Source organism: Lissotriton vulgaris, unplaced genomic scaffold (assembly GCF_964263255.1).
Source record: "Lissotriton vulgaris unplaced genomic scaffold, aLisVul1.2 SCAFFOLD_490, whole genome shotgun sequence".
Lineage (NCBI taxonomy): Eukaryota > Metazoa > Chordata > Amphibia > Caudata > Salamandridae > Lissotriton > Lissotriton vulgaris.
This window is the reverse complement of record NW_028240828.1, coordinates 792,639-817,657: the sequence shown is the minus strand read 5'-3', so window position 1 is coordinate 817,657 and position 25,019 is coordinate 792,639. Positions and strand designations below refer to the sequence as shown.

At 46.0% G+C, this 25,019-nt stretch overlaps 1 protein-coding gene across 1 annotated transcript in view; it reads left to right on the top strand.

The window, feature by feature from the left end:
- Positions 1-25,019, top strand: part of LOC147672520 (cAMP and cAMP-inhibited cGMP 3',5'-cyclic phosphodiesterase 10A-like) — a 909,783-nt gene that overhangs the window by 423,595 nt on the left and 461,169 nt on the right. The window lies entirely within an intron of this gene.

Sequence of the window (25,019 nt, the reverse complement as noted above, 5' to 3'; positions counted from 1 at the left end):
TATGCGTCAAAGTGGAAACGTTTTGTCATTTATTGTAACAACAACGACATAAACCCACTAGAAGCGTCCATTCAAAATATCATATGCTATCTTTTGAACTTACACCACTGCTATCTAACCTATACGTCCATACTGATACACCTAGCGGCCATAGCCGCTTACCTTCGAAACAGGCAGCACCTTTCATTGTTCAGAGTGCCTGCAATTAAGGCATTCATGGAGGGCCTCAAACGAGTAATTCCCCCAAGACACCCACCTTCACCTGTCGAACGTAAACGTTGTTTTAACCAGACTCATGGGACCACCTTTTGAGCCATTACACTCCTGTGAGATACAATTTTTAACATGGAAGGTGGCTTTTCTTGTAGCCATTACTTCGCTTAGAAGAGTTAGCGAGCTGCAAGCCCTAACTATTCATGAGCCATTCATTCAAATTCACGCAAATAGGGTCATGCTTCGGACAAACCCTAAATTCATGCCCAAAGTGGTATCACACTTCCACATCATTCAAACAATAGAACTGCCAGTGTTCTTCCCAAATCCACAGACAGTACCTGAAAGAGCCCTGCACACACTGGATGTCAAGAGAGCTCTACTATATTACATAGACAGGAAAAAAGATTTCAGGAAGACGAAACAGTTGTTAGGGTTACCTTTGTGCTGTGGTGAAAAGGCAACTATTTCAAAAAATGGTTTAGCTAGATGGATAGTTAAATGCATCCAAATATGTTACATTAAAGCTAAACGTACTTTAACAGTGCCCCCAAGAGCGCATTCCACACGCAAAATGGGAGCATCCATGGCTTTCCTAGGGAACATTCCTCTAGAGGAAATATGTAGGGCAGCCACATGGACAACCATACATACATTTACCAAACATTACTGCGTAGATGTGCACTCCAAGCAGCTGTAGGACAGGCTGTTCTCAAAACTCTTTTTCAGACTGCTGCAACTGGCACGGGTAGCCACAGCTAAGGGAGAAACTGCTATACATTCTATGCACAGATATGAATTCAGCAGCCCACATGCCTCGAACGGAATATGCTACTTACCAGTATGCATCTGTTCTTGGCATGTAGGGCTGCTGACATTCATATTGCCCACCCTCCTCCCTGGTGCCTGTCGCAGCTGTAGCATTCTTTCTTACTCTTACTCTTACTCTCTTGCATGGACATCTCTTAGTGTATCACACTCCACCTCTGCCACAATGACGAAAAACAATCTGAGGATGGAGAGGATGCCCATGCGCACTGTAGTCCAGAGAAGGAGCCACCTATCTCGTGATACTTCGAAGACTCTTCCAGGACAACAATGTGCAATCATCCGGACCCAACACTAGGCGGCGATCTATGCACAGATATGAATGTCAGCAGCCCTACATGCCAAGAACAGATGCATACTGGTAAGTAGCATATTCCATATAGACCCATATACACCTATAAGTCACTCCTATGGCAGGCCTTAACAATCCTGGAGGAGCTTGGTTTTATGTGAGATAGTGCTCTTGCATGAGCTGAGCCTGTCTGCAGCTTTCGAAACCATGTCTTTATAGCTGTTCTATGTTCTAGCCATACCATATACTCTTAAGTGCATTATCATCCTCGCGGTTGAATGCTAACTTTGGTTTGGCTTTATCAAAACATGTCGTGTAAGGTGTCATACGCTTTGGAATACTACCCCCTCGCCAGTTCTGGCGACAAGGATAGCATTCCACCCTTCTAGAGGGAGAAGCGGTGTAACCACCCCCTTCCCTGGTCCCACCCATAGGAGGGACCTAGCAGGTAATCCAACCCCTTTGATTGGTATAAAGGTAGGAGCTGAGTCTAGAGACTTTAGATTTATCCTGAACTGAAACTTGAAACGAAACTCTGGACCTTCGACATTCTATTGCAACTAGAAGACTGAAGCATCTTCCTTGTGGTCAAGGAGTGGCCAACCTGTGCAAACAGGCACCATCCAGCGATCTGCGGTTTGCTTTGTCGACCCTCCCACCGGAGCCAGAGCACAGATCCTGACAAGAATCAGGCTTCCAGACTTCCTTGAGCCCGATCCACAGCAAAGCTGAGACCCGTGGAGGCGACGAGAGACGTGGGGCCGGCCATCTTGGAAAACCTGCACCTTGCTACTTGTGCAGCTTCCGAGGCACCCTCGAAGTTGTGCATTGGGGATTGAGAAGCCCAAGCACTGAGCACCTTCAACACCGACGCACAGCCCTCCACACTCCACGAGTGCCGCGTGGGGCCTGCTTGTGTTTTTGTGCTCGATGTGTCTGTCCAGTCACTTTCCCGTTGGCTAGTGGCCTCTGTGACGACGAACTTTTGAATCTACACCACTGGCCTGGTTGCTCCAGGCTGGCCCTTGCTTCCCTGAAAAGAAGCCCCCCAGACCTTGCTGGTCTGCAACAGAAGTCCTCTTCGATTCCTGTGTGGGTTGCCTTTGCCAAGGCTTGTTGACTCCAATCCGGAAGCAGACACCGCCGACAGCAAGATCCTTCGTGGGACAGTCCGTATCCAGCTCCTTGTTGTCGTCGACACCTCCTGGTCCACGTGGCTGCAGAGACCAGCTTCACGACATCACCTGGTTGCTACACGACATCGACTGGTTCCTTCCTGGTCACTGGCTAGTGACCCAGGCTCTGTCCCCTCTGCTTTCAGGTACTCTTCATCCTCGATCCGCCCTTGGATCCAACCGGACACTTCTCTCCTGGTCGCCTGCAGCATCTTTTCACAGGTCTCCATAGGATTCAGCGACGAAACCCGACACACTTTGACACCTATGCACCCGGCTCCTGTGGGTGAGGTAACGCGAGTACTCCGCTGCTCCTGTTGGTATTGACTATCCTAGTGTCCTAGTTTTAAGTAGCTTTATCCTAGTCCATCCGGAAGTGTCCTAAATCCACTAGTTTCTAATTCTTTCGTTACCATTGTATCCTTCTGGTAACTCGCGTGTGTGTTCAGACACTGCACACGCATGCCATGGGCCTCCTGCTTCCTAACCTTTGAGAGTACAGCGTAGCCCCAGCGATGCCCTAGGCCTATTCCTTGTTCGTGACGTGGTTCTTATACCACTATTTTAGTATATGGTTTGCAACGCCCCTAGGGCTCGACTGTATTTTGTGCAACTTATTGAATGATAATTAAGTATCTTATGTGCTTGTGCCTCTGACCTCATAAAGAGTTTAGAGCGGTTGTGTTAGTAATAAATACATATATCTTTTATATATAAACTGTGTCGTGTCCTTTCATTTGGTATTCAAGGGGTTACATATGGTAAAACAGCTGGCTTCACATGCTCTCTGAAGTTTTTGCCTAAGACTGCTTTGTCCATGCTACCACTAGGATAGCTGGTCTATTACGTTGACTTTACAACCATCACCATAAGGGTTGTTTGGACTGATACAGGGTGCCCACTAAAATAGTGGATATCATATATCAGCCAACTTCTCACAGTATCTGAATCTCCCTTGGCCCCCCTTTGTTTTTTTTAAATAAGATAACACTTATCAAACCACCAGAAAACGTTCCATTCTCAATGCAGCAACAATAAATATTGATATTGATCAGAAAGAAGGCTATCACTGTCCTCTAGTGGATGCAAATGATTATTGCACTCTCTCCATAAAGCGACAGTTAAGTTTAAATATAGTATTATTTAAGACAACAACTTTAATTCTATTACTCATCCAGCATTGACTAATGGCAAGACTGTTTCTCCTTACTCCATCTGGCAAGATAATCTTTCTAGAACTGATACTTGAACTGCAGCACCATTTATCCAGCATTGATTTGATATCAGGGTGGTTTTTCCTTACCACTGCTAGTGAGATACACCTCACTTGAACTATTTAAACCCTAGGACTGCTTCTCCATACCACCTTCAATTGTATTGGCTCCACATTAGTGCCCTTCATAAACACACTTACCTAAACAGTGGACCTACGTTTATTAAGCTGGTATCAACTACTCGCGCAACTAACTGTAAAAGCTCTCCTATAAGTTGACTAACTAGCGTTATTCTTGACTAGGCTATCTGAAAACCTATACTTTGAGTTGATATGTAATTACTGCCCTTTTGCATGAGCATTAACCAATCAACTAACTACTGGCGCTGTTTTAAGAGCTGTATCTGTGACACACCAAATGCAGCAGTTTTGACATTTTGTTTCCTATTTATTGAGGCAACTCAGCATGCACTCATGTCATCTTATATTTGCAAGGGATTGGTGTCGTTACAACGCAGGCTATTACAACGCCTGCTGTTACAACGCGGTTTTTACATCGCATACCACTACAACGCATAGTGCTTTTAAGCGCTGGATAGTGATTTATTTAATTTACTATTCCAACTCCAGTCCCCGTGGATAGTGGGGAAGGTGTTGGATAGTAAATTAAATATATTCCCTATCCTAGAGCGCCCCCCAGCGCAATGCGTTGTAATGGTTTGCGTTGTAATGGTTGCGTTGTAATGGTAGTGCGTTGTAATAAATGCGTTGTAAGTGATGTTTCCCATTTGCAAATCAGTTGGGTTCAACACAAGGACACTGTTTGAACACTACCATGCTGTTCCGATTTATAGATCAGCTCCTACATTGACCTCACCCATCACCTTAAACAGTAACCTCTACTCAGCCAAGATGTGAGTCGTCCCCATTCCAACCATTAGACACTGCACCCACTCCATTACACCACCCATATAAAAAGAACTAACACAAATAGCCTCAACCACATAAAGTGATCTCCTTTATCTCCAACCAGTAAATCTCTCTCCTTCACTATCCTTACATGCATTGTCCACAACTAACGTTCCCACGCAGATATTTCTGACCTCATTATAATCTACAACTAGGACCTCCTAGACTCAGTAGAAAGCTCATTGGTTGCTAGCCCTTCCTGTTTGTTCTTCGCATGCTTGAAGGATTCCATCAATCGCTTTCTCCCTCTTACACCCACTACCTGCATGTCATTTACCACCCACCAAAGTGCAAATCTAGCTTTGAAGTACAGACGTTGATTGAGGCAGTGTTAGCAGCAATGCCTTAAATTACCATGAGTCTCTCTTGCAGCACCACAACTTTCATCAACATGCATTTCTTCAAATGGACAACAAATGTTGAGAACTAGACCCCACATTATTGCAGACAACAAACATATCAAATATGAGTTTCCCATTGGGCGTTCCTGGTCCAACTATTTACCCATTTCTAGTTATTCATCTTGCAGCCAACTTCTCCCTACAAAACTCTGCCTCAAGAAATCTGCAAATGCTCCCTAAAGAATCTGACTGGCATGTCCTGGAAAAGTATTACTTTCAGAATCTGTCTCACTGCTTCGAGATACCTGGTGTCACTCAGTGTTAACTTTGTGCCGGTAGTCGACACAGAAAATTTCTTATTACCACCAGCCAGGGGCGGATTTTCAATTAAGGCTCTGGGGCTGTGGCCCCCTGACGTTCCTTCACATTCCTGTACAATTATAAAATATGATCGTATCTCTAAACAAATCGAAATATTTGAGTCTGTGCTGTCTGTCCCGGCTGCCTGCCCAGCCTCACTTTGAAATAGGAGATGGAAGCAGGGCAGTAAATCAACTTTCTGAGCTGTGATGCATGACACAGGGCTTACTGTTCTAAAGCCCTTCATAATGAATCCTTGCTATTGTAGTCTGTGTAAGAATCCACTAGTATAGGCCAGTGACGCTGTCAGCATCATGCTTTGAAGTCTCCCTCCCTGCGTGAGAACAGTTGTCCCTCATTCACAGGCATAGATCCCACCCTTTTCTATTTGTCACACTTAGGAGTGGATGCAAGCACCGTGAAGCAAATGTGTTTTTCTGCCTTGTCCTCCGTAATGGTAAGTGATAGAATGCTAATCTTCAGTTCAGTTATGAATATTGTTCTGAGACCTCTCGCCACCCTTACCTCCCCTACTGTGACATGTCAGGCCCTGGCTGCACATCGCTGGTCCCGTTAAAAGTAGAGCTGAAGCATTTGTTCCACCATAAAATGGATCCATAAGATAAGCAGGTCAGTCTGAGTTTAGCGAACATTACATGTCTGCAGTTTGGCATTGAATCTCCTTTTCGGTCTGCTACCTGAATGCATCTACCCTAGTGATTCACTCATTCAAATCAAACTAAGAGTGCAAACCCAGCAGAAAATGTCTGTCTGATAACCAATGTTTTACTCGTGGCAGAAGGCCCCTATGTTTAAAGGGGCTTCCCAGTGAATGATGTATCCATACATTTCAAAACCCCAGCAGATGTCATCAAACTGAACAATACTCTAGTGACTATTGTTGTTGATTGCCACCCATGCTAGGCTAGTGGTTTTTTTTCTGCATTGCATGGTCCTTTCTCGAGTGCATGCATATAGCTTACAAAGGGCCCAATGTATTGACAATGTTTTAACTTTTTTACCATCGGAAATCCTACTTTGCCCAAAGCTTCAGGCTTTGTAGGAGTGAAAAAACAAAATGCAGGGTTTAAAAGTAGCATTGCCCATGGTGCATTTCATTGCAACATCCAATCTCAACGTTACAATTTTGAGTGAGCTGCAAGGGGGCAGCAAATGGGTTTCCCCATTTTCTTCAAACATCGAAGTAAATTTATCAACGGTCTACAGTTGCTCCTGTGGTCAGAAAGGACTCGTCATTTACTGACTGAACTAATCAGTTAGTTTGCAACAATTTGGTTTCTTGTTACATTGTGAAGTTTATCCAAATATCTGAGTCAAGCGCAAAGCAAGAGATATGTGCTTACAGTAGACAGTTATCCGCTGTATGACATTAAAACTGCGAGAATCAAGAGGGAGAGAGAGGACCAGAAAGCTAGTCCAGATCCCCGGTTTATATGTTAGTATATCAAAAGGAGACTAGCTAGAGATAGGGTTAGTCTGACATTATTGTTATTATTGTCATAGCGACTCAGTATCGTTTTGCCAATTGGCAGTGGCACCTGTTGGGTGTCTTTGGAAAGCCCTCACCCACCAACCTAGTTGGTGGCATGCTTCATCATTGGGCCCACCCAGTGACACCTAGCGTGTCCCGGGTGTGCTTCGACGCCTGATTACAGCGGAGCAGGTATGTCACTGTGTGTGCGGTGTGGGATGTTCAGGTATGTGAAGTTAAAACGGCTTGGCGGATGGATTTCTGGCCAGCACCAGCGTGGGACCTGTTGTGCCTCCTTCGCAGAACCTTGCCACTTCAATAACCTTGGAGCAAAAGCAAGCCTTGAAAGCGTGATCTTGAGAAGGGAATCCCCCCTCTCACAGTTAGATACACTTTAGGGCGTGTAGACACATAGACTACACTACACAACCCCTATTTTAACCCACACATATTTTATTGTCCTGAAGAAAGCCAGATTAGTAATAAGGCACTGGCTGAAACATGTTGACACTCTAAGGACGTAGGAGGTCGTAACCCGCCTCTAATGTCCCACAGCCTTATTTTTAACCTTTATTTTTAACCGCTGACGGAGGCCCTTTTAATAAAGTATCTTCACCCCAGGGACCATCCGCCAAGCCGTTTTAACTTCACATACCTGAACATCCCACACCGCACACACAGTGACATACCTGCTCCGCTGTAATCAGGCGTCGAAGCACACCCGGGACACGCTAGGTGTCACTGGGTGGGCCCAATGATGAAGCATGCCACCAACTAGGTTGGTGGGTGAGGGCTTTCCAAAGACACCCAACAGGTGCCACTGCCAATTGGCAAAACGATACTGAGTCGCTATGACAATAATAACAATAATGTCAGACTAACCCTATCTCTAGCTAGTCTCCTTTTGATATACTGACATTAAAACTGCCCATCTTCATGCCCTTAACAACATTAATGTCAAAAACATGGATTGATTTACGAACATTGAGTGTTAAATAATATTAAGGCAATGCATGTCAGCAATTAAATTCTTCTCTTATTTCGACTATTACTTAATCTTTCATCCTCCAGAGTTGCTATTTAAACATATGTTTCTTTCTGTATTATTTTTTCCATGCATACTTTTAGCCATGCCAGGTGTTTCTGAGGGGCTTCAAATGAAAGCTCTGATGCTGACCCTGAAGTCAAAGCAAAGTGCCTGTCAGTGGGTTGGCCTCACTGCAGAGCACACAGAACAATGATCAAGTATTCCAGTTGTAATTGCAATTTTGTGAAAATGTGTGTGAAGGGGGTGCACAGATGGCAAAAGATGTAAAGGGTAAAATGAAATAAATTGCTTAAATGTGAGTGAATACAGTGTATGTTTGGAAGTGGTGAAGTTAAGGAGATGCAAGGAAGTGCATTCAGGAAGAGTGAAAAGAGGGTGCTGAAGAGGGATGAGAGGCAGGTGAAGATTGTGCAGATGGATGAGATGTAAAGAAAATAAGGACATAAATATCTAACATAAAGCATTCATAGCAATAGGGCAAAACAACTTTCACAGGCCTCAATACTATTGAAAGTTCAGAATTAAAACATGTTGAAGGTCAATTATTTATAACAAACCCTTGTTACTCATTTTTGTTAAACCGCTATCAACTATTGACAAAGCCAATCGTTTTAGGTGGAGGTCATTTGTTGTATTATATATATGGACGCAATTACATCTCGGAGAGAAAACTAAATGCCAGTCAAATAGCACACGTTGGAAATCACAGAAATGTATTTTACATGTTCCCTTTTAGAGTCCCCACATTTTTCATCCCACTTAAAGACCTGTCTTCACACATGTCTATATGACTGATTTCAATCATCAGCTGTAGGTCCTTCCCGAAGCCTGGTTAGAGGATTTTCTTCCAAAGTTGATGCTGCATTCAGTGCAAGACACTGGGTGCACACACTTTAAAAGGTTGAAGTTGTCGCGTTGAACAATTTGCACATTACAGTGACTGTTAAACTTATTGATGCAGTAAGATATGGGGCAATTTTTTTGTGTTTAATATTTCAAAGCCATACGTTCCCACTGCTTTATAAGCCTTGCTTTATCACTAAATTAAATTGGTTTAAAATGCACCATTTGCCAATTTGCCAATCTTTTTTCAATTTTTTTTCTCTGGAGGAGGTTCCAGCCTGGACCCCATGTTTGTCCATTAAACTTGCCTGCGTCTCTCACTACATAAGTCATGTACATAAGTCACCACATGAATGTACCTAGTCCTCCTAATAGACCACAGGCAGTTTGGTTCTCTAGCCAACTGCAAGCTCAAAAACAATTCTGCAGGAAGCTGGAGAGATTGTGGCGCCTTTCCCATAATGATACTGACAAGGCTCAATTTTAGTCCGCCCTATCTAGCTACCATAAAAACATAAAAGCATCACGTAAATCGTATATGTTCGAGGCATGTGGGCTGCTGAATTCATATCTGTTCATAGATTGCCACCTAGTGTTGGGTTCGGGTGATTGCACCGTGTTGTCCTGGAAGAGTCTTTGAAGTATCACAAGATAGGCGACTCCTCCCCTGGACTACAGTGCGCATGGGTATCTTCTCCATCCTCAGATTTTCCGCCATTGGGTTCGGATGTTATTCCTCTACTCCAACTTAGGAATCGAAACAAAACTTTTATAAAGGCCAAAAGGCCTTCGACTTCGACGGTATTGTTCTCGTTCGATGCTTCTCGACTCGATCAATCTTTCCATCTAGAACCGGTCTTCGACACGGGCCGTTGGGCCTTTTCGACGCCACGTGGGCCTGCTGCCGATGGAAAGGAGCCCGTTCAAAAGGTGCCCACAATGCCACTCCAAGTTCCCGCATACTGACAAGCACTCAGTATGCAACAAGTGCCTTTCACCAGACCATAAGGAAGAAACCTGCCCAGCCTGTGCCCAATTCCGGTCGAAGAAAAGCGTCAACCCGAAGAAGGGCGTCGAGCTGAAGGGCGCCGACCCGAAAGAGGCCGTCGACCCGAAGGACATCGGGCTGAAGGGCGCCGACCCCAAGAAGGCAGTCTACTCGAAGAAGCAAACTGTGCCAAAAGTCGCCAGACCGAAAAAGGTCGCCGACTGAAAGGGTGCCGTATCGAAGCCTGTAATCCGGCTGGAAAAGGTTATCGAACCAAAGACAAGAACTCCAAAAACACCAGTCGATCCCAAACAAGCCATCGACTCGGCAAAGGACAGTCCACCGAAAAAAACCTGTTGAACACAGGAAACGTGTCGAACTGAAAGAACCAGTCGACCCAAAGAAAGGGCCCGAGCAGAAGAAGAGCAATAAGGCACCAAAAGTCATCGAAACAGAAGGTGTTATCGACCCAAAGCCAAAAAAGTGGAAAACACAACCAAGGACAGTGGAGGAAGAACTCTTCCATCCAGATCCATCAGACGACCAGGCAAAAATACATATTAATCCACAGACTGGTAAAGTCACAATCCTGCACAGGAAGAAGAGGCCACTGGACACGGACTCTCATTCCCCCATCCCACTAAAGAAGAAGGACTTTGGGACTTCTCCCTCTAGACCCTTCATTCCTTTCTATCCCACTATGCCTAATACAACTTTGCTCCTTACTCTCCTTCTCACTATGGGGACAATAAGCGTAACACCGGGGAGGATCCACAGCATGATTATGATTACCCAGAGGATGCTAACCCCCAAGATGAACCATGGGGGAGTCAACTGACCCATATGACACCCATCCCATCCCGGACGTCTCATCATACCCAACTAAGCCGTCACCTACTGACAACACCACCGTCTTCAACCAACTAAGAGACAGAGCAGCGCAGTACCACAACGTAGACATGCATAATGACCCTGTAGAGGAAGACTTCTTATTTGACACCTTCCCCACTTCAGAAAAAAGTGTCAGAACACTTCCTATGCTAAAGGGAGTTTTAAAACACGTGCCTGATATATTTAAAGATACAGCCAGGGCAAGTGTAATCAATCCCAGGATTGAGAGGAAGTATAGGGCAGCCCCTACAGACCCTACGTACATCAGAGGTCAGTTACCATTAGACTCACTGGTGGTGGCTAATGCACGCAAAAGTGCCAACTCACAGACAAAAGGGGAGTATCCTCCTCCTGATAAGGAGTCAAAAATACTAGAGGCCTCCGGTAAAAGGGTAGCATCACAGGCCTCCAATTCATGGAGAATTGCCAATACACAAGCTCTGCTAGCTCGTTACACAGGGCACACTATGACCATCTTGAAAGGTTAATGCAACACCTGCCTGAGCCTTTTAAAGCCCAAGCTAATGACCTCAGACAAGAGGGAAAATTTATTACAAACGCCTCTATCAAATGTGTGCTTGATGCAGCAGACACCTCAGCCAGGTCTATTAACACTAGCGTTTTACTACGACGGCATGCATGGCTACGTATTTCGGGCTTTAAGAATGAGGTGCAGTCCACCATTCTTAACCAGCCAGTCAATCAAGACTTCCTTTTTGGCCCTGCAGTCGACACCATTTTAGATAAAATGAAGAAAGACACAAAAACAGCAAAATCAATGGGCTCGTTGCAGTTTCAGCAACACAGAGGTTCCTTTCGACGCTCCTGATACAGAGCAGCTACACGAGGCAATACTTCACAGACCTCATCTACACACAAAGGCAACACCCAAGGTTCCTTTAACAAGAACTTCAACAGAGGAGGTTATAGGGGAAACAATAACAAGGGAAGAAAACGTGGAGGCAATAACACCAGAGCCTCCACTGCCACAAAACAGTGACTTCATCAGGCTGCCTCCAGGCCACCTAACACCGGTTGGAGGCAGGCTCCAACAATTCCTAACTGTCTGGAACGCATTTACCATGGACAGGTGGGTGAGACAAATTATCCAGTATGGTTATTGCCTAGGACTCACCTCTACCCCACCAAACATACCACCCAGACACCATCCTATGTCCAAAGAACACATCACTCTGCTACAACAAGAGGTGAAAAGCATGCTGGAAAAGGGGGCCATAGAGCCAGTCCCTTTCCAACACCAAGGGACAGAAGTATACTCTCTATACTCCCTTATTCCCAAGAAGGATGGTTCACTCAGACCAATATTGGACCTCAGACCCCTAAATCAATACATACTGTTGGAACACTTTCATATGATCACACTACAGCAAGTGCTCCCGTTGCTACGGCAAGGAGACTTCCTAGCAACATTGGACCTCAAGGACGTGTATTTTCACATACCCATCCATCCAGCTCACAGACAATATCTCAGGTTCACAATAGAAGGTCAACACTACCAATTCAAGGTTCTCCCCTTCGGGTTGACCACGGCTCCAAGAGTGTTTACAAAATGCTTAGCGACAGTAGCTGCACATCTCAGGAGGCAACACATCCATGTGTTCCCGTACCTAGACGATTGGCTGATACAAGCAAAATCGTACAAACAGTGTGCAATAGACACATCTCAAACACTTCAGCTGCTACACAGGCTAGGGTTTTCCATAAACTACCCAAAATCGCATCTACAACCATCCCACATACAACAATATCTGGGAGCGACTATAGATACCTCCGTGGCAAAGGCATACCCAAACTCAGCGAGGATAGCCAGCATTCAGATGCTCATTCGCAAATTTCTGTTGCAACACTCTCTTCCAGCTCGAGTCTTCATGCAGATGTAGAGCAGCCACATGGACTACTATACACACCTTCACAAAACACTACTGTGTATATGTGCAAGCAAAGCAGCAAGCTGCAGTAGGCCAGGCTGTCCTCAAAACTCTTTTTCAAACTGCTGCAGCTGGCACAGGTAACCACCGCTAGAGGAGATACTGCTATTCAATCTATGCACAGATATGAGTTCAGCAGCCCACATGCCTCGAACGGAATATGCTACTTACCAGTATGCATCTGTTCTTGGCATGTAGGGCTGCTGACATTCATATCGCCCGCCCTCCTTCCCCGGTGCCTGTAGCAGCTGCAGCATTATCTTTTGCATGGCCATCTCTTACTTTCCTATCTCCATCTCTGCCACAATGGCGAAAAACAATCTGAGGATGGAGAAGATGCCCATGCGCACTGTAGTCCAGGGGTGGAGTCACCTATCTCGTGATACTTCGAAGACTCTTCCAGGACAACAAGGTGCAATCATCCGGACCCAACACTAGGCAGCGATCTATGCACAGATATGAATGTCAGCAGCCCTACATGCCAAGAACAGATGCAGACTGGTAAGTAGCATATTCCTACCTCTCAGCTAGCCATGGCCGGCAACTCCTCAAACTCTATACCAAATTCTTAAATATTTTGTTAACCCCAAAGCCTATGATAGTATAGAGGCCCCCACTCAATTACTATGTAATTAAACTGCTCTCTATCTTGCTCAAAAGATAGAGCTCATTTATGACAAAATCATTGGTGCAGGAGATATGTCAGAGACCCAAATGATTACATATCAGTCTAATCTTACTGATAATCAGATATTAGAGAACTTCCCTACTATTTTACTAATGGAGGTTGAATCATTGATTAATAAAATTAAATCTGGCTCTCCCGCTGATTACATTCCTGCAAAGATTGTCCCTTCCTTGGCCAAAAACCTGTCTCCTCCCATGCAGACTCTTATCAACCTCTCCTTAAAAGAAGGGCACGTACCATTAGAGTGGAAAATCGCCCATGGTTAGGCCGATTCGTAAGAATACCAAACTTCCATGGACGGAACTCTCCAACCTCCGCCCTATCTCGCTCCTTCAGTTTACCAGCAAGCTTTTGGAAAAACATGTAAACTCCCACCTCTCCAACTTTGTCGAACAAACTGGATGCCTAGAGCCTTCCCAGTCCGTTTTCAGGCCCAAATACAGCAGTGAATCAGCATTACTAGCGGTCACAGACAATATCAGGATGACCCTAGATAATGGCCACTCCATGATTCTGGTGCTGTTGGACCTGTCCACAGCATTCAACACAGTCTCCCATAACATCCTGACTACAATATTGGAAGAGATCGGATTAAGAAAAACAGCTTTACAATGGATGAAGAGCTTTTTATCTGATCGCTCTCAGGTTGTTAACCTAGGACCTCACTGATCGCCCCCCACAAAATTGTCCTAGGAAGTACCTCAGGGCTCATGTTTGAGCCCCACATCATTTAACATCTATGTTGCTCCCTTGGCCAATCTCCTGAGGTCCCATGGGTTCATCCCCATATCATATGCCGATTACACCCAATTACTTTTTCCATTCAGTAAGCTCACCTCCGAAGTTCGGGCGGCCTTCTCCAATGGAATGAGAGCAATATCACATTGGATGAGGAATAATTTCCTCCAGTGTAATGTGGGAAAAACAGATATCAAGCTCTTTGGAGAGGCACCCCCCTTGTGGACACCCGACTGGTGGCTGACAGATCTAGGCCCCCATCCTGTACCCAAGATTGTGGTAACAAGCATTTGCAATGCAATAGGTCTCGCATTAGGAAAGTTTGAGCTATTGGTATTGTAAATTACACTTTTTTTATTTGTGTTGGTTTTGAAATAGCTAAATTAATAGCTTTGTCATTTACAATGCCAATAGTTTTAACTTACGCAAATGTGACATCTTTAGCATTTATAATGCAATATGTGTTGTATTTACATGACTTAGATGTATTGATATTAGAAATAACAATGGCTTTTATTTTTTTAATTAATTAATACTTAAATAAGTTATTGTAATTTATAATGCCAATAGCTTAAACTTTTGTAAATAACTATTGGGAAGATTATGTTCATTGTATTTTCTTGTGACGAAAATCCAAGAACAGAAGTCCAATATTAAAAAAAATTTGGTGACATTTGTAATAAAGCTTGAAACATTGAGAGAACATATTTGAACCAGTTGTTGTTGAATTGAATGGTTGCACAGAGTGATGCTGTGGCGTTCAGTGGTGCTGAGCGATGCTGTGGCGTTTAGTGGTGCTGAGTGATGACCGAGACTGAGTGATGACTGAGAAACCGAGAGAAAGTCCGACCTGCGTGTCCCACGCACCCTGTGCGTGCAGCGCTCACTTCCCAGCCCCACTCATCCTCACATCGGGAACCATGGACCAGCCGGACCTACTAACCAGAGCAGAGGCGACCTCACGACTTTGCACTATCAGTGAAGGGTCTGAGCGAGGGCACTCTGTTTCCTTTCAGCACTGCTTCAGTGGCAGGAGCTATGGTCCTCAAGGAGCTGCTTCTAATGCCGAGCAGGTGAAGGCAGCAGGCATATGGAGCCAGCTGCAGTAACCCTCCGCACCAGGTGCAGTCACCCGCTAGACTGCCTCATGTAATGAGCCCAGCCGTGTAATGACGTCAGTGACACAACCAGTCTGGCGTGCCTGCCTCGGGAGCAGTCGTACACACTTGTACCAGAAGAGGGAGCCATGGTCCTGCTGTTCTTATGGGCCCGAGTTACCTTGTTTCCCCCCCACAAACCTCAGATTGAGTCGAAGGAAAGCGTCCACTGTCCTGATACTATGAACCCGTTTGAGTTACGCGCGTCATGAAAACATCGCTCCTCAAGGCGCTCTGCCATTTGTGTGTCTGGAACCAAACTTTGAGGGTGAAGTGCGCATAGGGCACACCCCAGCTGGAATTTCCAAGCGCAGAGTCCTGGTGTCCGTGTTAGGCTAAACTTTGACTATGAAGACAACCAGTCCAGGCCTTTCCCGCACCAGTTCACATATTCAAAAGTTTGCACAGACTTTTCGGGTGCTGGTTCTTGTAACTATTATTTCTGCGAATGTGAATATCCCGATGTCCCTCAAACGTTCAGTGAAATCCGTAGCAGTGCCGTCTCGTTTAAACCTAATTGGAAGCGTACACTTTGCAATGAACAGAAGTGAAATATTAACATTTTGTTGGTGACATTTTGTAATAAAGCGTGAAACATTGAGCTAACATATTTGAACCAGTTGTTGCGTACCAGACTTTAACATCAGCCAATCGCGCTCACAGGCATATTTCCTCTGTGACCGCGGCGGCTGGGACAGGCTAGTAGCCAGAAGGAGGCCTGGCGCGCACCGCCTCCCTGTGCCGTGGGCCTCGTCCCCTTTTCCTCTTCCCAGTGTGCGTACCGCGGGGGCCTGTTTCCTACTCTGGGGGCCTGCAACCACCGCTTCCTGCGATGTTGGCGGAGGCTGGCGGGGATGCGCCCCCGGTCTGGGGGAAGCTGCCGGTTTTGCAGCCACTCTCGGTCCTTCCCCTGAAGCCGGGCCCGCCTTCCCACCACTGCCTCCTCCACCCGGAGCCTCCGGAGCTGCAGAGGAGCCTGACTCTAGACGGGCCGGAGTACGGAGAAAGAGGTGGTGATTCCGCTGACCGCTCCGGCGCCTAACTAGTAAGTAACAAGATTATGCGTGTATGCGTGCGTGTCTGTGTGTGCGTGTCTGTATGTGTGTGCGTGTGTGTGTGTGCGTGTGTGTGCAGGGGAGGTGGGGAGCGGCAATACGGAGCGGGCGGCTTTCCTTGTGCTGTGCGGCGCGGCCCCGGGAGGTGGGGACACAGTGCGCTGGAGTACGCTTCAGGCGTACGTGGCATACAGGCACAGTGCGATTTAGTACGCTTGTGGCGGACGGCACGTTGGTAGCAAGCACGAGCCGCACTTGGCGTACAGGCAAGCACAGTGCGATTTAGTACGCTGTGGCGGACGGCACGTTGGTAGCAAGCACGAGCCGCACTTGGAATCCTCACATGCGGTGTGGCTTCGGGGGCTGTAGAGTGCGAGCACGTTTTCTTCAAGCCTTTTCCGCGTTGTTGACGCCAGCCCCTTTGATGACACATAAATGAAAGCGAAACTGACACGCGCACGTTACACATGAATGAAAGCGCAACAAGCAGCCAAGGCAACAAAGTGCGCCCCGAGGTCAAATCTCTGGCAGGAGAAGCGCGTGTCAGTCTGCTGTCCACATTTCCCCCAGAGTGATAACATAAGTTGTCGAGCCCTAGACAGCAAAAGCTTCGCTTTTGCTTTCGTCTAGGCTCGACCTAAAAACGTGTGGATCCAGCTGGATCAGGCACTCACAATGAAGGAGCATGCTGCTCAAACTGCGGGGTCTTGTTTCCATGTAGTGGGCCTACTACGCCGAATCTTCCCTCTGCTCCCTGATTCCTCCCGGAAAACCCTTTTTCAGGCACTTCTCTGAGTCGCCTTGACTATTGTAACGGCCTTTTAGTCTCTGCCAATGACGCCTCACTGGCCAGATTACAGGTAGTTCAGATCTCGGCAGCACGAATGGTCCTTAATGCTCACCCGAGAACTCTGTCCCGCCCTCTTCTGATGAAACTACACTGGCTTCCCATCCGCCAAAAGGTCAAGTTTAAAACCTGCTGCACCATCCATAAGGCATTGTATAGCTCAGGCCCCTCTTATCTATCTGAGAAATTCAAGCCTTATGTTCCCACGAGATCTCTTTGCTCGAGCACTAAACATATGCTGATGGTACCACGAGTTGGAAGAGCAAGGCTAGGAGGAAGGGCTCTCTCCCATCTTGGCCCTCACTACTGGAATGAGCTTTTCCTACCTCTGAGACAGTGTTTAGACCATCTACAATTCAAGAAGCTGCTTACAACTACTCTTTCGGTACCTGTTAGCTTGCTGGGGCCACACATCTACCTCATGTTCCGCTTAAGCGCAGAGATACCTTTTTGGGGGTCGATTCTAGAGCTATATAAGCATATAAATAAATAAATAAAAGCCATACATGTACACCACATCACTTTTAAATGTCACCAGCCGCCACTGCCACCAGCATATTTTTGACAGTCATCCACATGGCGGCACTGTCAGTCTATTTTTAAAAGAGCATATGGATAAGCATTAGCAATTCTATATGCAATTAAAACTCAAAAATAATACCAGCGTGTCCAAGCCATTCTTATAGCTTTGGGTCACCTAGTATACCTCAAATGTTCTTTCAAGGAAGGTAATAGTTTGCGGGAAAATTACCGTAGGCGGTGCAATCTACACTGGCCTTCTGAGAAATATTCATAATGTTGCCAGTATCCTTTGTGCATGCAAGAAGTTAATGTCTGCAGTTGATGCACTTGCATCCCTCAAGTGAAAATATTGCCAAAAACTCAGTCAGCCATGGTTCTTTTATGTTCTCAAAAACAAGAAGAGCTATTTGCAAACTTCCATTTTTAAGGAAAAATGGCAAGCTAGACTTTTTATTCAATGTGGGCAGAACACTTTTTCTAGCCTACTGTCAAAACGGCATTCAGCTAAAAACTGTAAAAAAAATTCTTGCGTTGCTTTATCGACCTAATTCTCACCACCAGAAATAACTTCTTCAGTCCATACTGCTGCATCATTCTAAAACTACATCTGGCTGTATTCTATTAACTCTCATAAGCTCTGAGGTTCTCATCCAGATCAGTAAGGTCCTCAAACATACCATGTAATACGGATCCAGTCCAAGTGACCATTATCACAGAAACTTTCCACCATTTTGAGTGAGTTTATTTGGTCTTCTCTTGCGAAGTGTACCCTCCATGATGAGTTGAAATGTGGCCTATCCCCCTCCCCCGTTTAAGACCAACACATTTTATTCACAAATAAACATCCAACTACCAAAGGACTTGTGCCATACCATACCATACCTAGGCAAAGCCAATGAGAGAAGTGTTTCTGTGCAGATAATTTATACATAAACTCAGAAGAGATATTCACAAACGATCAGTTCCTACTCCACTATGGTTGCATTGTTGAGACAACTAACATAGTAATTTACTGAAAGTAGGGAAAAACCTTTGAAAAACAGCTTGCAAAAACAAAAACAAAAAAAAATTGAGTACATTTAGTTTCAGGACATGTCCTGCCTGTAATAATTGTTTTTTCAGTCTTGAAAATACATGTTGACTTTTGAAACTCGTTTTCTGATAGTTTGTATGATTTTTACTTTATTAATTGTAAGCTTTCACACAGGTCACTTTCATTTTTGCTTGTGAAAAAACATTCTTTGTTGACGATCAGTATGTAACAGATTTGTGTGGAAGCCATAGTGAGCTAACCTATGCCATTCACAATGGGAAATGGTCAACAAAGTATTCTTTAGTGTGATATAGGTGCATCCTTTCGTCATTCTCAAGGGTAATATCAATTTAAAAAGAAACTGAGGTGCTCCCTCTTGTCCCAAATAATTGAGTTCCTCAACCTCCTGACATTCATAGAACCCAGACTTCCATCCTTTTTACAGTTTCTCAGTGGAAATATTTTTTCCATTGGCCATGAGTTCTAGTGCTGTTTTCCTACCCTCAATCACTGAGCTTCCTAAGCAAGTGGCCTATATACATCTTAGATTTTCCTTGTTAAAAAAAAAAAAAATGTTCGCCATGTGCTCAGAAGAGCCCCGCTAGACTATGTGGTAAAAAGAAATGCATCATGTTATTTTACTTCTTTCTGTCTTCTCAAATCTTTAGATCAGACAGAAGCAGCATCTTAATCAAAGCCAGTTTTTCAAGCATCCCCTCTGGAGTCCTACCTAGCCTGCAACAGCATGTGAGGCCTGGTGCTGTACTGGGGACGTTTGCCACAAGAGAATGGCACAGCTCACATTTAGTGATCGAAGCTGTCAAAACAGGCCTCTGAGGAGGTTTTCGGAGTCATTCTGGTTTGTGGTAGTTTATCACAAGTGAACCGGCTTGTTAGCTGAAAAATAGCAAAGCGGTTAATGGTGTCAAATGAAACAATAGCTGAATGTTCAAGGTGAGATGACCTCTCTGGGTCACATGCTTAACTAAAGGATATTTCTCCAATATTGGGGTGTCTTTCATAGATTCATATGCCTGAATCATTCCCCTTCGGAGTGGGAATCCCACGGTACATAAAAAGCAATTATATGCACATAAAAACAAAAAAAACCTTGGTTATAACCAACCAGGAAGTAAAGTAGCCCTGAGCTACAGGAGCAAAAACTTCCACACTCATGACTATCTTAGTCATTTTGTATAGACCAAACTGCAGCCAATCAGGCAACAGCACCCACCAGAATGTTCTTCTCAGAGGCTACGGCTCTCAGATTTTCTACCACATGTCGTGTGAAGGAGTCTCCCTGAGCTCTGCTCAGTACTTCACAACTTTGGTTGGTTTTTACCTACTTTAAAGATATCATCTTCTCAATCTCTTTTCAGGCCTTGTGAATCTTGTGGGAAGCTTAGGCTTTTTAAGGAAGATCCCCACAAGAAATGTATTTATTGCCTGTATCCAGACCATGAGGTAAAGGATTGTAAGATCTGCAGGACCTTTCCTCAGAAGACCCTTAGAGACAGGGAAGGTCGTCATCTCCTGTGGCTGCAGAAAATAAAGGACCAGGACAACCCCCTATCTGAGGTAGGAAGTGTGGCCTCGGGGTCCACTATGTCCTCTAGAAAGAGGAAGGCTGAGGAAGAGGTATCTTCTCCTGGGGCCAAGCTGTCAAGAAAAGCTCAATCCACCAAGGATTCTAGCTTGCCTTCCTCCTCCACAAAGAAGGCTTCTCCACCTTCAAGATCTGGACCTAGTATGCCCCCGAGAAAATCTGGAAAGTCTGTCATCAAAAAGGCAGTCTCAGAAAGTTTTACCTCAGAAAATGACTTCGTCGACGATCATCATCATCATTGACGCTTCTTCAATGTCGACGGTCACATTTTCATCGCCGAGCCTAAAATGATAATGTCTTCGGCCTCTTCCCCGTCGACCCTGGTCTCAGTTTCAGTGCAACCCATCTCGTCGACGAAGATAATGTCATCAGTCGTCGACGCTCCATCATCGACGAAGGGTAAGAAGGTCCCGTCGACGAGCGCATTGTCGACGAACAGCACATTGACAGCGCTTACCCCATCGACGAAAGCCACCCTGTCGACGGATTCCTCGTCGACGGTAAACTTGCTGTCGACGAGAATTACATTGTCGTCGACGGCCACATCGTTGACGAAGACTGCCTCGTTGTCGAAAACATCGTTGACGAAGATTGCCTCGTCGTCTAAAACATCGTCCACGATGATTGCCCCGTCAACGAAGTTCACTGTCTCGTCGGCGGCCACTGTCCATACGCTATCTCCGTCAACTGCACCGTCGACGGTTCTACTGTCGACGCCTCTTCTTTCATCTTGTAAGGAGCTACAAGTTTGGTCTGCTGCACCGTCTGCAGTCTCCTTTGCCTCACCGTCTATGGCAGCTTCTTTATTGGAATACAGGGCTCTTCCCTAGCGCCTCTCTCCCTGCTGAAGTTGCCTGAACAGCTATTGGACTCTGAAGAGGATGAAGTACAATCAGATGTGGATGAGAGGTTCCGCTCAGCTAGGAGTCCATCTGAGCTGCTTATAAAATATCAGGACGTGGATCAAGAAGAAGAGCAGTTCCTTGAGCCTACAGGTCAGGCTCCTGCCACGGTGCTTACTGCACAGATGCGGTTAGCTCTCCTCAACAACTTGCAGTATATGTTGGACGACTACTATCGCCGGTTCCCTCCATCTGAATCGGCAGTCGCTCCCTTCGACACCCATGCCTCAAGCCTCCGTAGCAGCGTTTAGACCTCCAAGACAATCTTCAATACCAGCACCCGAAATACGGGTTACAATTCCACCTTCTCCTGCGCCATCCCACCATACTCGGGAGTCTGTCACCACTGATGAAGACAGGGAGGAAGGAGGTGGATGATAAGTCTGTACTGTCGGAGTGGGATGACTATCAAACACAAACCCCATCTTCTTCTGCTCCACTGCTGCGGACTCTCCGCCTGTAGATATTGGAGGATTCCATCTCATAATGGAAAGAGCAACAAAGAGGTTTCTAATTTCCATGGAAACGAAACAGGATGACTGTTTCCTGTATGATTTTAAGGACCAACCGCAGAGGCAAGTGAAAACCATTCCAATATTAGACTTTATCTGGAAAGAGGGACTAAAAATCATGTCGACGCCAAATTCTCTCCCTGCAGTCCTGCCCCACGTAGACCAGAAGTATAAGGCACCTCTCACATCGCCTGCATGCCTTATAGGGCATTCAAAGACTGATTCAGTCATCACCCAAGCGGCTCAGAGACGGGCCAGACACCCCTCTTCACAGGTAACCGCTTAACCAGACAGGGATGGCAGACGTCTGGATTCCATTGGCAAAAAAGTCTCAACTATAGCTGAAACTACTGTTCGTGCTGGAAACTCCCTAGCAATATTGGGGAGATACTATAGACAAATGTGGTCGGATATCTCACCATATGTTGAAAAGCTTCTAGAGCCTGAAAGATCAGAAGCCTGAAAAATATTGCATGAAGGGGAGTGTACTTCTGCAGAAATGATCGATGCAGCAGTAGATGTGGCATCTATAGGTTCAGGCAGTTGGCGGGGGCAGTAGTGTTGGCTGAAGTCAACATCCTTTCGCCAGGAGGTCAAGGCTAAGATCATCGATATGCCATATGAGTGGGAGTTTCTCTTTGGCCAGCATATTGATGGGGCCCTACAGGCCATAAAGAAGGACACGGAAACGGCAAGGTCACTGGGAAGCCTTCAGTTTCATAAGTCGTCCTTTCGTGGTGCCAAAGGACGTGGATCCTTTTCCAATAGAGGGGGCTACTCTCAGCAACGCTCGTACCAATCCTCGCAAGGTAACCAGAGGTATCAATCGTACAAACAGCAAACATACGGACAGCGAGGTAACAATTACTCACAAGCAAAAAGGAAGTCTTCTTACCGGGGATGAGATTCCTCCAGGCAACAATGAGACGTACCACCTGCCACAATCTCTGCCCATTCCCAGGTCGAAAATTGGAGGAAAAATATCCTGTTTCTTCTCGAATTGGTCCAAAATTACTACAGACAGGTGGGTCCTGGATGTAGTGGCCAGGGGCCACGCTCTAGAATTCGTCAAAACCCCTCCAAATTCTCCTCCCAAAGGTCCCCCACCAGCTCATCTCAAAGAGCTGTCTCCCAAATAAATGTAATGATTCGGAAAGGAGCAATCAAAAAAGTTCCTCAATTGCAAAAGGAAACAGGGTTCTATTCGAGGTTCTTCCTCATACGCAAGAAGTTAGGAGAATGGCGCCCCATCCTCGACCTGCGTGCCCTCAACAAATACCTCAAAAAATTATCCTTCCGGATGTTAACGTTTCAAGAAATCCTCCAGTTTCTCTCGGAAGGGGATCACATGGCCACCCTTGAACTTCAGGATGCTTATTTTCATGTACCGATCCTTCCCAGGCACAGAAAGTTCTTAAGATTCAGAGTGGCTGGCACGGATTTTCAATTCAAAGTTCTCCCATTTGGACTTCGGTCAGAGCCCCGTGTTTTTACAAAGATATTAGCTCCAGTGGCAGTACATCTTCGCTTGGAAGGCATTCAAATGTTTCCATACTTGGACGATTGCCTTATCAAGGCCAATTCTTTAGGAACAGGAAGAGTGCATGTTCAAAGATGCCTGTCACTATTCCAGTCTGTGGGTCTCTCAATCAGTCTTGAAAAATCCCATCTAACTCCGTCTCAAAGAAAGTCGTTCCTGGGAGCCACACTAGACACTCTACTCACTCAGGCTTTCGTCTCAAGAGAAAGACAGCTCAAGATCTTCAAGATGGCTCTCCTACTGCAACAAAAAGAGTATGTTTCAGTTTAATAACAATGTCACTTTAAATTTCCACAAATGTGGCACCCGGACGACCAACGTCCACCAGGCACGATCTCTAAGTGGGCAGCCACAGGACACTCACCTGTATCCTTGCAGGCGACACCACCCGGGGGCGCCTGGGCCATGGGTCAAGCCACCTTTACCGATACTGATCGGCTCTCACCCTGACTGAACTGTGACTGCACATCAGTGGGACACCTCTGTAGTCACGGCGACTCCACCCGATGTCCACTACAATCCCAACTAGGAAACACATGGAGTCCCCTTCACAATAGGCAACCACCAGTCACCCGCGGAAGCTCTACACCACCTGTATGGAGCGAGCCAATACCTCCCCCCAGTGGGATCATCTGTTGACTAGCCACACCAGAACCGATCGCTGGCCCTCCTTGATCTCTCCCAGTCATGGGGAGAGACCGGGATCAAAGACACATGCGACTCAGACCACCATGGAGCAATACACCGTTACTGACCAGGGGACCCGGTCCAAAGGTGGTTACGATCATGCTCCGAGTGGAGACCTCAACACGATCCTTCAAGCCATCTCTACCTCATAAATCTTGGTTGAAAACAAGATCTGAGAGGTCCGTGACGACATGTCCTTGATCAGGCAAGACCAACGCAAAGGCCAGAATTACCGAAATTGAATCCCATATCGCCTCAATCGAAGACAATGTGACCAGTCTAAAAGAACAGATGACTCTCCTGCAGACCCAAGCTAAAGAACTTAACAGGAGAGCTGCTGATGCAGAAAACCGATCCAGGCGTAATAACTTGCACCTAGTGGGATTCCCGGGAAGAGTTGAACACTGATCGATGGCACTCCTGCACTGCCAGATTCCATCCTTTGATGGAGGCATGGGCTTAAAAAGCCTCTACCTGCACTATCTTGCAACCTGCCACCTGGTAATACACGATTGGTTCAATGGGGGGTGGTCTGACCCAGCCTACAGGACTGAACTTAAAGATTAGGGCCTCTACCAAGTTCAATCTATGTTATATGGATCTTCCATCCCCAAGGGACTTCCCCACAGTGACCAGTAAAGTCCTTTTGGCCTGGCATGCCTCCCTACAACACACTCAATGGCTGGACAAATTGACCCAGCAAACACCACTTTGGCAGGGTACATGGGCTACAGGAGGTTGGGGGTCTGGATGGCTTTAGGGGTTGGGACCTCATTGGCATCTCGCAACTTGGAGACATATGGGTCAGTGATCATATTTGTTCCTTTGCTAACTACCACTCGGGAGGTGGGGAGGTCTCACGCATATATCGCTCCTTAACAAATAATGGTCCTACTTCCCTCGACCGGCTTAGAAATAGATGGAAGACATGGCTGGGTCCGTTGGAAGATGAGGATTGGGGGGATGCACTGATGGTGCCTAAAGCGATCACTGTCTCAGCTAAACTCAGCCTGGTCCAGCTCTATTACCTGTCCACCTCCTACCTTGCCCCCAGCCGCCTGCACAGAGCCTAATTCTGCATCCAACATGCTCAAGATTCTGTACCGAACCTGCAGATTTCTTTCATACGG